The sequence below is a fragment of the Calidris pugnax genome, unplaced genomic scaffold (genome assembly GCF_001431845.1).
Source record: "Calidris pugnax isolate Ruff unplaced genomic scaffold, ASM143184v1 scaffold24, whole genome shotgun sequence".
NCBI classification, from domain to species: Eukaryota; Metazoa; Chordata; class Aves; order Charadriiformes; family Scolopacidae; genus Calidris; species Calidris pugnax.
In genome coordinates, this window is record NW_015090922.1 from 36,975,587 (window position 1) to 36,989,321 (window position 13,735).

The following is a 13,735-nucleotide window of genomic DNA, read 5'->3' on the forward strand; positions in this document are numbered from 1 at the left end:
AGCTGATTTTCTGCAAGAATAATGTCTGAAATACAGAGTGTTGGAAACTTTTGGGACCATTTTGGTATGAGGAAATGCAAAATCTGTTAGGTTGTTTTGAAGAAAGGTGTAGCTGCTGGCTACTGTTTAGTCCTAACGCCATCAGGGACTGAGTGGATGTGATCGGATCCAAGAACAGAGGTGAGGAGGGATGTGCTGTAGTTGACCACCACCCCCAGCTCCACTGAGCTGCCTCTTTCCCCTCAAGGCTGAGCCATGGTGGGTTAATAGGTTTGTGGTGACAAGGTTAGTGCAACGTTCACTTCCAACATGCAGCTGTATGCAGCAGAGAATGTTTTGGCCAGAAATGAGTAAATAGATGGTTTTTCTGCCATAGGTAGCCATTAAAGAATATTGTGCAACAAACAGAAGTTGAAAGCTGAGTGTTCTTGGGTTGTTTTTTTTTTGCCTTTCATTTACGAGAAGTGTGCATATCTGGAAAAGAACAAAAAAAAAAGATTCAGCAGGGACTCCTTGTGTTTAGTACACTGGTATTTGTGTCCAGTTCTGGGCTCCCCAGTTCAAGAAGAACAGGGAACTGATGGAGAGGGTACAGCAACGGGTCATAAAGATGATTAGGGGGCTGGAGCATCTCTCTTATGAGGAGAGGCTGAGGGACCTGGGTCTTTTTAGTCTTCGAAGAGAAGACTTAGAGGGCATCTAATCAATGCATGCAAATACTTCAAGGGAGGGTGTCAGGAGGATGGGGCTCAGTGGTGCCCAGTGACAGGACAAGAAGAAATGGGCACAAACTTGATTATGAGAAGTTCCACCTAAATATGAGGAGGAACTTCTTCACTGTGAGAGTGGTAGAGCACTGGAACAGGCTGCCCAGAGAGGTGGTAGAGTCTCCTTCTCTGGAGACATTCAAAGCCCACCTGGACAAGTTCCTGTGCTGCCTGCTCTAGGTGGACCTGCTTTGGTGGGGGGGTTGGACTAGATGATCTCCAGAGGTCCCTTCCAACCCCATATGATTCTATGATTATTAGTGTCCCGTGTGAACAGGTAATAACATTTTTTTAAATGTCATGACAGAAGAGCAACTGCTGTGTCCATCCATAATACTGCATATTTAATTCTGCATGAATTTGTCTATCTAATAGACTTTTTCCTTTCTTTTAATTTATAGGGCAGGGAGCAATTACTGTCTACCAACAATAAAATTGAGAAGATTAATGAGGTACTATACTGTGGCACCTCTGAAGCGTTTCGGCTTATTCTCTGTTGCTGTGAGGATTAAGAAATGTCACAAATGGATGCAACTCCTAATGTCTTGAGACAAAATTATCACCTACACAAAAGTCAAATGCATGCGTTTCTCATAGACCTAATTTCTCACACATTACTGCATAAGTTACCCCCCAAAATATGTCAAACAGTTTTGCAAACACATACTATATGCAGTTGACTACATGAAGATATTTCCTACCTTTAATGAACCATGTTCTCATTGCTTAATACTGATTGTATAGTCAGCATATGCAAATTTGTCTATGGACATTATCTGAATGAATAATGTAGCTGTTTTGGGATAATTTAGATAATCTAGATATGTAAAACTTGCTATTTGGTCAGTACAGATGATTAAGACACTGGCACATGAAGAAAGACAAAAAGATCTGCAGCCTGCAATCAGAGGAATGAGGAGAAGAACACAGCCCAGTTTTTCAATCCGCTATTTTCATACTTTATACCATTGTAATATAACCACTAGTCTGAGCAACTGAAAGAGTTTTTTCCCTGTCACATTTCTGATCACCATTACTTTGGATGCATTAGTAAGCCAATGTGGACACATAGTTGGGATCCTTCCTTTTTCACTCTGTGTTTTCTCGCTTCCTCCCTTGCCTCAAGTCTTGTGACTGTGTGTTGAACAGCATTAATTTGTTATTCTGGTCGTCAGTGTCTACAGCCAGAAATGAAGGGAGAGCAAGACTCTTCAGTCTGGCAGAAGTTTGAAGTTACTATGTCTTGGACATAAAAAAATATATGTCCATTTGACACTAAATTTTCAGAAGTGATGTCTAGGAGTTGCTGAACAGTTATGGCTCCCCTTGAAGGGAAGGAGAGCTGTAGGATCTAAGAAATTTAAAATCTGTTTGGTGGGGGGATCTCAAATTGTAGCAATCTGTTCAGGTTCTATTTCTTATTAATTTTATTTTCTATTCCTTACACTTGCAACTATATTTTTAGAATATGTAATTTTCTGTTTGTGGAGATCCTCTATGACAAATGTAATAGTAAGTTATATTTTATTTCACTGGATGTCAACAGGACCTGGCCTTGTAAAGCTAGCACACACCTAACAACTAGGCTACATGGCATTGCCAGACTTCACTGCTCTGTTTCAAACTCTAATGTGTTTACCACATGGTTTACTGTGCATTAACTGTCAAAGAATGAATTGGCATGAAAAGCTGAATTCAGCACTTTCTAGAGGAGAAGTATGAGTCAACTGCCTCACCTGGAGCAATGTTTCCCACAGACTACCCAAATTTTGTGAGGCATCATATCTCTGTGCATCCATCTTGCCCCCGTTTTGACTGAAAGGACAAACTAAAACATGCTACTTTGAGGTCTGTGTCTTTCCTGCTAGGGTCCAGACCTCTCAAGACTGCAACTTGACGTAACTTGTTATTAAATTTTATTAATAAAGGAAGAAGAGTATAGAACAAGCTACAAAGCACAGGAGGTATTCTGTTGGCCTGACAGCACTAGAGTGCTCTGGACACTTAGCAGCCCAATTCTGCAGGTGAAATGCAGCCCTTCTTGTATGCCATGACTGGTCAGGATGATGTGTTTTCAGATCAGCTATTTGTTTGCCTTCTGTCATGCTTTTGTCACCTGTCCTTTGATAGGTAATGCTCAGCCACGTGCTTTTGTCCCATCTGTTACACTTGTTATATTTTCAAGTTGTATTTGAAGTTCTGGGATGCATATTACTGGCACATCAGCTAGGACTGGTGCCTCTGTCTTTTCAGCTGTCAGTCAAGTGTTGCACCACAACATGCAGTGTACCACGCTTGAACTGGTTTCTGTCTGCTTCTGATACTGCAGGCTGGCCGTGACCTGCAAGGAAGTTAATCTGCTTGCGCTACTGTGATTGTGAAGGTACTAGTAGTTTGCTTTGATGAAGCTGGCTTAAGCAAAAATGGGTCTGTACCTTTAGAAACTCTTATTTATTTATTTTTTTTAACTTTTAATTTTTTTTTAATTTCACTGAGTGCTGACTGTACACTGTTAGTCCAAGGACTGAAGAGGCTCTGTTCCTAGGATTAATTGTTCTGGGGCAAGAACAAGGAGCTATGGATAAATCACATCTTCTGGGGCAAGTACACAGGCATTTTTACATGCAGATGTAAATGTACATGCACTTTTCTCAAGTGCCTAGTTCCTTCCCTCTGCCTGTGTTGTGTCTTTGAGCTTGGCACCTCTGCCTGGTCCTTTTCTTGTATTCTTACTAGAAGCTGACGTAGGGTGGCTTGTAAATGGCCTGGGTAGTAGACTCCTTGCGAAAAGATTTTGGTGTCTTCTCTGTGTGTTATATCAATTGGTTCAAGAGGTCTGCAAGCACTTTGATGAACTTAAAAGCACTACTTTGTGTAGTCTTTTATTTCAGCAGGGTTTATTTTCCTGTGGCCTAGAGCCCTCTGATTTCCTTGTTGGGACTGTATGTGGCTGTACCAGTGTTTTGTTTCAAAAAGCTCCTTTTCAAATGCAGTGTACCCCTTAAAGTTAGACTTTCAGTTTAAAATATCTTGTATAATGTTGATCATTGAAAGATTTTCCTAGGAATTTAATGAAGCTTTAGCTAATTGGTTAAACTGCAGTCTTAGTATGTGCATCTGAAATGTTTGGAAAGAAGGTTTGTACAAGAATAAAAGGAACACCAGCCCATAAAAGTCCTATAAAGGCATGGTGAAGGAAGATTTATGACTGATTCCTGTGTTTTTGCTGGCATTTACCTTTCAAATAGTCTGGAGGTAAGTGTAAGAATCTGACAGCACTTCCTGAAACAGCCTTTTCCAATCTATTGAGTGCATTTAACCTTTTCCTTTCAGATGGTAGGATTGTGCTAGTTTGTCTGAACGTTAAAAAAGAAAAAGAAAATAGCCTAGTGACTGAGTAATTCTGAAGAATGTTCACTAGGAACAGTGCAACTTGGAGAAGAGAATTCTGGCTGCTTTATATTCTTATACAAAAGGCTGGACTTTAGCTTTTTAACAAAAGTCATAGTTTAATTCTAAGACTCACATGAAAAATAGTGGTACAACTACTCAGCTTAGTCTTTGAGGCTTGGCATAACTTTAATGGAGACAAGGGTGACTAGATATTTCTAAAAGTGAAAACTGTAGAGGATGTATAGCAGAGATTGTCAGCTGAAGCTGGCCTTTTGTTTTTGTTCATACTTCCAGCTTTTCAAACATATTTTGTTCTCCAGATTGTTTATACTGAACTGAGATGTCTGTGTCCGTGCTTCCAGAGTGTTTGCCTGACAGGCCCTCCACTTTGACACACTTGTGGGCAGAGCTGATTGCCACACTCAGGCCCTTCTTGCTTCTGTCTCCAGAGCCACACACCAACTCGGCCTTGTTGCCAGAAAGTCATATCTGTGCAGTGCCCCAAGGCATTTCATCTGTCAGCAGCTTTTTCATCAAATTTGGCACACTCTTAGACAATAGATTAAGGTGCTTACTCAGATTATATGACTCTTCATACACCAGAGCGTGTGGGAATGCCTAAGTGAACGAGAGAGATGGTGTCAGAGGGAGATAGTGCCCAGGTGAAACTGTGCCTGGCAGGAGGTAGAAAGGGGCAGAGAAACCCTGAGCAAGTTGGCTGGTCATTATTTTGGATCCTGCGGAATCGGATCAAAATATTTATTTCACTGGTGGCGTTCCTTAAAGAGTAGGAGGGTCATCCAGTGATCAGGGATTCAAATAGCACATCAAAACAATAATTAGCAGAGATTATTCTCCAAAGATAAAATAGTACCATTAATTTTTAAGTAACCAAATGGTATCTGTCAGTTGTTAAAAGTATCATACGTCTGTAAATGGGCCACTTGAAACATAAGTGTGTAAGAGAACATTTTTCTAGTGCTGCTTACTGCAACAGAATCCAAAACATTAAATATTTCTCAAATTCACTAAGGGTGAGTGCAGTGCCCAGCCTTTGGGAAGGAAAAATCTAATGCACAAGTATAATAACTGGGGAATTACTAAGTAGAGAAAAATACTGAAGATGAAAAATAATATCGGGGGATCATAAACTAAATACAAGTCAACAGAGTAATCTTTTACAGAAGAGGCAAATTTTATTCTGTGAGCAGAAAAAGAGATGAACAAGACAATATGCTGTTTTAGGAGAGTTTGGCAAGGCCTCTTTCAGAATTTTATGCCCGCTAAGGGACAAGTAAAGTCCTTATGAGAGCAGCAAGATGATGGGAGTATTAGAGAGGAGACTGGAAGGAAGTCTGGAGGATGAGAGGTGGCATAGCAGGAATGTTACAAAGGAAAAATGTGTATGAATAAGCCAGCAGCTGACTTACTCTCTACTCTAACTGGAAATCACAGAATCACAGAATGGTAGGGGTTGGAATGGATCTTTGGAGATCATCTAGTCTAACCCCTCTGCAAAAGCAGAACAGGTTGGACAGGAATGCATCCAGGCAGGTTTTCAATATCTCCAGAGAAGGAGACTCCACAATGTGTGAGCAGCCTGTTTCAGTGCTCTGTCATCCTCAAAGTAAAGAAGTCTTTCTTCATGTTGATATGGAATTTCCTGTGTTCCAGTTTGCGTCCATTGTCCCTTGTCCTGTCATCAGGCACCACTGATAAGAGTTGCCCCATCCTCTTTAGATATTTATAAACATTGATGAGTTCCCCTCTCAGTCTTCTCCAGGCTAAACAACCCCAGGTCTCTCAGGCTTTCCTCATAAGAGAGGTGCTCCATTTCCTTGATCATCTTTGTAGCCCTCCACTGGAATCTCTCCAGTAGTTATCTGTCTTTCTTGAGCTGGGGAGCCCAGAGCTGGACATAGTACTCCAGGAAAATAAGTAGTGATGGAGAGCTTTGGATGAAGTGCCTGTGGGCAGTCTGGGCATGAGACAAGTAGCCAGGTAGAGTCAGTCCAGGCACTGGAAGAGATTTCTGGGCAAGGAGATTGATACTGAAAGGAAAATCCCCAAAGTGGACGTAAGGATAAGAATGGGACTAGAGGAGCTAGGTGGGTCAGGAGAGAGTACCTGGCAAAGAAGAGCTGTGGGACAACAGGGCAGACATTCCCACTGACACTAGTGATGGCAGCATCTGTGTATTTACTAGTTCTTACTTCTTCTCCTAAACTTGTATAAATAATAAAGGACTTGTAATGTCACTAATCAGCTGTTAGCGGGTATCACTGACATCCTCTCCTTCTTGGGAATGAGCGTGATCTTCTGCCATTGTCTGCTGCGTTAAGGCGAGAGGTGCATCAACATGTCCCAGCCCTGCTGTCTGTGGCTATAAAGATGAGGCAGAAGGATAACATTTTTGTTTTCCTAGATGTCTTCTTTAGAAAGTGAGAAGCTACATGCAGAAAAAAAATGTTATTTGCAAGCATATTTTTAATAAGCCCAAATTAAGGCTTTCTATGCAAATCCTATTTGGTCCCTTTGTGCCTTTGTGATTATTATTATAATTATTTTGGTAATTATGAGGTAATCATAAGTGGACTGCTGTTTCTATATATGAAAAGATTAAACTTTGAAATATGTCATGCTCATGTAGTGAAATATGACACTGTTTGTAAATTCTCTACTCACTTCTTGCAAAGACAGGTAACTAAAAAAAGGAATGAGGCAAAAATTTCAAGAAGTATTATGTGAAGGCAGCTGATTGCTGGGCTGAAGAACTAAATTCTCTGTCTAATTCTGCCACAAATGCTTCTGTGAAGTTCAGAAATCATTTAAATCAAACTCCTCACAAGTAGACTTGTGTTGTATTGTAATTTTCTTTGTGCTGAATGGAAGTCCCACAGTCTGATTTATGTAAGTGTTGAGCATTTACCCTTGCAATTGCAGACAAGGGAGCTAGCACTCTGAACATTCAAAATGCTATTTAATGGTGGGTACTTAAAAAACTCAGGTTGTACATAACTCAGTATATACTTTTGACTTAAATCTCTCTCAGCCTCATTTTTAATCCTTTCAACTCACAGGAGTATTGAAAAAATACATTCATTAGCACCTGTCAACCAATAAAATGCTATAGTGGCATGGAAATACTGAAAGGAAATTAGTTCTGATGTTGTAGCTGAATTCAGATAGTGTGCTATCTGGAGACACCAGACACTGAACAGTCAGGAAAAAACCCAAAGGCAGAATAGCTGCTCATTTAATAAATTCATTTCATTCTGCTCACTGATGAGTTGTTGCCCTGTGAAAAGTATGGCTATATAATTAAAGATAACATATGCACAGGAGGGATAAATGAAGGTTTCAATTGCATTTGCAAGGTGCAGTTCAGCTATAGGCTATATTTAAAATCTTAATCTTCTTTTAATATGTATTCATATAAAGCCTGTGAGGGGGTGTTTCTGCACTCACCTCATGTACAGAAAGAAATTATTAACCTTCTGTACATAAGAAAAAAAAATCAGAAAATTGCTGTTGCTTCAGAACTGTTTGAATTCGGGGCTACTCTGTGAGGTATGGCTACACCACCGCTCTTCACTTAAGACGAATGAAAATGACCCTGTCAGTGAGTTGTATTTTAAATTCCAGCAGCAGCGAGAAGCAGAATGAAACAGAACCAATTTATCAGTATTTATTCCAAAGATTTTTCAGTATGAATTTAAATTTAAGACCCATTGAACTGACAAACAGATTGAGCTCTTTCCTCTTTTAAACCCACCCTACAGCCCCAGCCCCCTGCCATCCCCAAGAAAAGCTTTCACATTTTTCAGGACGTTGGGCTTCTATGTTGTCCATTAGACTTCTATGTTGTCCAGGGCATCAGCTGCAAAATGATTAGCTCTCATTTATAAACTGTGGGAAACCAATCCCAGGTATGGAAGTGTGGGAGAGGGAGATATTAAAAACATCCAAATTCATGTACTAAGCACGTGAATGAGAAGCCTGGGCTCCCTTCCCCTCAATGGAACCTCCAGGAAACGTGGGTGGAGATGTCCCAGACCACCTAGTGACTGTGCATAGTAGACTTTACTCCAGCCTGCAAATATTAGTGATAGATCTGAGAAAAAAATTAAATTTGTCAAAAATTAAATTTTAAGGGACTGAAAGGATGTGCAAATTTATACTGACTTTAGCAAATAGCTTTAGAGGAGATTTTTCTTCACACATGGCATGGTTTAATTTTGGCATATCCAAATATAGTAATTCAATCACTCATTTTAAAATTAACCAGAGGTACGGATGAAGGAAGATGGTAAAACTAATGCCAAAGGAAATGTTTAATTTCATGTTGAATGAGAAGTTTTGATGACCTAAAAAGATACGCTTTTGCTTTCATGTTGACAGAGCCTGTTCTCAACCATTTTTTGGTCAACACTGAGCTATTTTTCCTAAGTTATTTTACTTTTGTTACCAAATAAAATCATATCTCGTTCTAGTTCCAAAGAAAACTTTCCAATATCTTCTGACTATAAAATACTTTTCCTGATATATTGTAAAATATTGTCAATATTTTATTTTATTATTCAACTTTCATAACACTGCATTTCTTTTAATTTTTTTTTCTTAAATTTCTCTTTCACTGAATTTTTAGAGTTGGAAGGGACCATAGAGATCATCTAGTCCAACTCCCCTGCTGAAGCAGGATTGCCTAGAGCTAGAGCATGTTACTCAGGACTGCATCCAGGCGGCATGATGGCTCTCACTGCTCAATAGCTTCACACTCCTGGGCACAGTTTCGCCTGGCTGAGGGATCCTCTCCCAGGACATGGTTCAGGCAGGAGCTATGCAAGAGTCCTTCTCCCTTGGTAGCATAGGTGAAACCATCCTGTTTTGGGGAGAAATAGAGTTTAGCCATTTGAGTGAAATGTGCTTAGAGCCATGGATCAGGAATGGCTCTCAACCAGGCCCCAGGGAGAGCCCCAGCTGATTTTCATCAGCAGTGGAAGTGGTGATGGAACCCACTCTCATTGCTGTAGCCCATATAGCCTAAAGTACCCTGTGATTCTGTCCATTTGATATACGACTCTGTCTAAGACTTTCTCTCTTCATTGTCAAGTTGTATTTAGCTTAATTACAACCCTAGGCATTTTAGGATATTTGTTTTTAGCCAACATTTTCATTTGGATGGCATGATTTTTTTCAGATTCATTGGAGCAACTTTCTGAGAGCACAGTTTTGAGGTGCTTAATGTGCTTGGCAATTTTCTGGGGTTTTTTTGTGTACTTAGTCATTCCTATCTATCTCCTTCAGATGTCTTTTAAGCATTTCCAATCACTTAATTCTGTTTGAGTAATCATTCATAAATAATCTGCCCCATATAGAAATTCACATTTTACCAGCAAGTTAATTAATTTCATATAAAATACTAGAGTGCTATTATAAGCCTATGGTGTGGAAAAGCATTTGTGCTAGACCCTGTCTGCATTTGAAATGGCCATTGGTTTTGAGGCTTTTTAAGCTGGGAACTTCCATCCAGTCTGGTAAGAAAGATTGAATAACTGCAGATTAAAGTTTCTTGTATGAAAGCAAATTCAGAAAAATAGAATTTCTCAAGATGTCTCCCTTAACTGATTAAATAGCTTTTTCCTTAAGGCCTCTCACCTATGAAATCTCTTTATTTCAGACAAAGCTGAGGCTGTGAATAAATTGGGCCTTACCTCTCTGTTGGGTGGATTGTGTACTGTGGGTTATCCTAAGTTCATCCTACCTGCCAGTCCAATTCCCACGATGTAAAAAACTGAGATCACATTACACAACTGTAATTCTCTCATGGACACACTCTTTTTACCTTACAGCCAACATGGGGTTAATGATTTCTTGGCTGATTCAGAGATGCAGTTGGTGAGTGAATGTTTAAAGCAGAGGTGTCTTGTTTGCTAACAGATTTATTGGAGAGCAAACTCTGCGTGATATAGGTGGAAAAACATGAAAGTGAATATAGAAGACAAGTTTGTCCTGCTCTGTAGGTTCCAAAGGACTTTCCATTTTATGTCTGCTTTGTTATTACATTGGAAATGAGCAGTAAATTCTGAGGTTTTCTTACTTTCTAATCTGTTCTGTTATGGTGGGGGCCTTGGAGGGAGGGCTTTATCTGGGGTTTTCTTTCTTTTTGATTTGTGTTTCTCTTTGGTAAACATAGTTGACAAGACCTTTTTGGTCTTTTTTTTTTATGTTATTGTTTGCATAGATTACAAAGGAAATTGTTGAAAAAGCTCAGCTATTGTATTTTGGGAATGATGATCTTGCCAAAGTTATTAAAGTGGGGTTAGGTTGTTGCACTATGTTCTCCAAAAGGCTAACCCTTGGAACCTAACTGAAAACTGGATGAAGAGCAGACTGTTATTTTTTGTCAGGACATGACATCAGTGGTCTGTGATGTGCACTAACCAGCGGCTGATTTCTGGATGAAATTTGAGATGTTATTTGAAATTAGCAGGCTCTGCGTTACTGGGTTACTCTTTTCCGTTGTATAAATGGAAAGGGGTGGCAGGATGCTATTTCAGGGGAGGATGGGAGCTGTGGGTATTTTAGTGTGCTTCCCACTGTGGTTCACAAGAGCCTGAATGTGATGACTCTGCAAGGCCAGTTTGCAAGACCTTGCTCGAGTGGTGCTTGAGTGGCACAGATTTTGGGGGTGTGCATGGGAAGCCGGCAAGGCCATCTGTAGATTCATTTTGCTTTGTGGAGGTCTGTGTTAACAGATTTATAGTGCTCTCCCAATGTAAGGAGCTTGTGTGCAGGATTGCAGTGGAGGTCTAAATCAGATATGAGAGGCAGGGGGGTTAGGGGCAGGGGTGAGCAGTGGCATTGCTCCCCTGTCCCTTTTGGGGACATGTGTGTGCTTACAGGGAGCACGCTGCCTCATTGCTCCTGCCTCAGCCTCCCTCTGAAACAGTGGCCTCGTGTCACCGAGGACAGACATGACCTGTGGGACAGAGTCCCCGCAAGCAGCGTGATAAAATATGTCTGTCTTTACTGCATCTTTCGTGTTTGTGTCTATCCATCTTATTTTCTTTGAAGTGTACATTTTTCATAAGATTACTTATCTGTTCTAGGCAGAAGAATCTTTTGTTGTTGTTGTTTCAGGCTATTTTTCAGCCATTTATTATAAATATAATTTTAATAAAAGTTTATTTTTGAATCTAGTCTTCATCTGAGCGAAGGTAAATACTCTGAAAAGATTTAAATTATGTGGACTGAGTGATGACTGATACTTTTCGATATTTCTTTAGTCTATTTCGGTTTACCTATTAGTTGATGTGATCTCTTTTGTATCGAACTAGGAAACTATGATTGTTTAGAAATTGTGTGTTTGATGTTGGAAAGTCGCTACACACCTGCAAATATATGTAATTGTTTTGGAGCTTGAAATATTTTTCATTTTACCGCTTTAAAGGTGCTTTTTTATAAAAGATAACTTAAAATTTAGAATTTATACAATTGTAATTTATTTGTACTTCTTATTGATGTGAAAATATTTATGGGAACCTTATCTTGTATAACCTACATATTTGTAACAGTTTTGAAAAAAAAAAAGACCAAAAATTATGAATCACTATCAGGTGGTCAAGTATATCTAGTAGACTAATCTATTGCAGTTAAAATTATATTGACAGTTATTGCTTGCTGTTTTACTTCAAATATTTAAAACATTCTTGTAATTATATACACCTACAAGTATACTTTTAAACAAAGCTGCATTGCGCTTAATTTAAACTTATACTGAGAGGATGGATTAGGTGATCTAGCTATAGGTAGGGGAGAATGAGGTGGAGAAGACAAACAACAGTTTTGATCAGTGCCCAGTAGGAAAAAAAGAACTCAATTAAATGAGGCACTGGGATAAAGCAAATTCAAAGGAAGATTCAGGACCTGGAGAAGAGTACAAAAACTACCTAGATTTGATGGGCTGGAAGAGGTACTTACATGAACAAAGTATGTGTTATATTCATAACGATTTATTAATTTTATTGTTTTCACCTTTTCACATTTTAACATCTAAAATATGTAAGGATTTTTTTCCCCTTGCCTATTTTGTCAAACTCATGTCGTCAGAATTGTGTCATTCTCCATTTTTCCCACCTCACTAAAAAGCCAGAGTTGTGCTGTGCCACCACTTCACCATTTGCAGTTTCTTCTTTCTTGTAAAAGTCCCCAACCCCCCAAAATGATTTAAATAAGTATTCAAAATTAGCTGGTATATAAGGTTTGGTAATGAACTTTGGGTTTAAAAACTGCAGTTTTCCTGAATGATGCCAGTAGCAGTTTCTCTATCTAACATGGCAAAGCCTCATGCTTCTCTAATAAGCTTCATTCAAAGCTTTTCAATGAAAATATATCAGGGGGAGAAAATATATATATGAAAAGTCTTGAGGGGATCACTGGCAGCACGTGTGAGACTGTCCAGGTGGCTTTGGCGCGTAGAAAGCTTGTGGGTGTTGAGTAGTTGGGTGCAGTTTTTGGACTGCAACAGGAGATGTCAGGGAACATGGGCTAGATGAAGGAGGAGAGTTGAGCATACTTTGATCAGAAAGCGGCTGGGGGCTATTGGTTTGGAGCAAGACAGTGCTGTTAGTGCCAGATGCCAGTTCATCAAAACAAAGGAAATTTTGCTGTGGTGAAGAAGGGAATGAGGCAAAATCAGCGATGTCGGAAAAAAATCTGAAAAAGAGCTCCCACAGTCTTCTAGGCTGAAAAGCAGGATATGTTTGTTTGAGAAAATGTTGAGACTCCGGGAGACAAGAGCCACCTGTTTATTAGCCAGCAATTAAACATACGTGCTAAGTGGGTAATTACTGTAAACAGTAGGATTCTTTATGCTTTAGCTTGTCTGATGCTGTCACACCATTGTATTTGTCTCCTGGACAATTTGTAGCGCAAACTCTTACTGGAAAGCATGTTTTGCAAGAGCTGTTTGCCTTCCAGGAGCAATCCCAGAGTTCGGTGCTGGTTCTCTTGGTAATTTCACATCCTCTCATCATTTTCAATATTGTTTACCACGCCTGCAGGAGCTACCCAGAATGAAAAATCTTTGGCAACAATTTTTAATGCCTTCTGACTTTTCTTGTTGTGCTAAAGCCACTTCTTAATTTTTACGAAAGTGGTATTGTAATGAGAATAGAGACTATTATATGCAGTATTATACCTTTGACAACGTGAGAAGAGTTTGCCCTTCTAATTGGGCAATATTAACTGAAAATAGCCTGGTTAATAATTTAAATGACTCACAAATTCAGAAGCAAACATGAAGTGATTTTTGCCTCAGATTCTATACCTACCTACTGATACTGCAGTCATGCTGACCCTTTTGGAGAGGAGCAGGTACACAAAAGAAAAAGGTGATTTTTTTTTTTTGTATTCCGTTGTAATGTCTTGAGAAAAATTGATTAATTTATCAAATAGCTTTTCAAATTTTCAAGGTACAATGTCTAATAACATCAGATTGATTTGTGAGAAATTCTCCTGTATCTTACTGTCTACACTTTTCCAACTAGAACAGGACAGAGGGTGATAAAAGA

At 39.4% G+C, this 13,735-nt stretch overlaps 1 protein-coding gene across 1 annotated transcript in view; it reads left to right on the forward strand.

Annotated features, from left to right (window-relative positions):
- The window catches only part of ESR1 (estrogen receptor 1), a 129,093-nt gene that overhangs the window by 13,749 nt on the left and 101,609 nt on the right, over positions 1 to 13,735 (forward strand). The window lies entirely within an intron of this gene.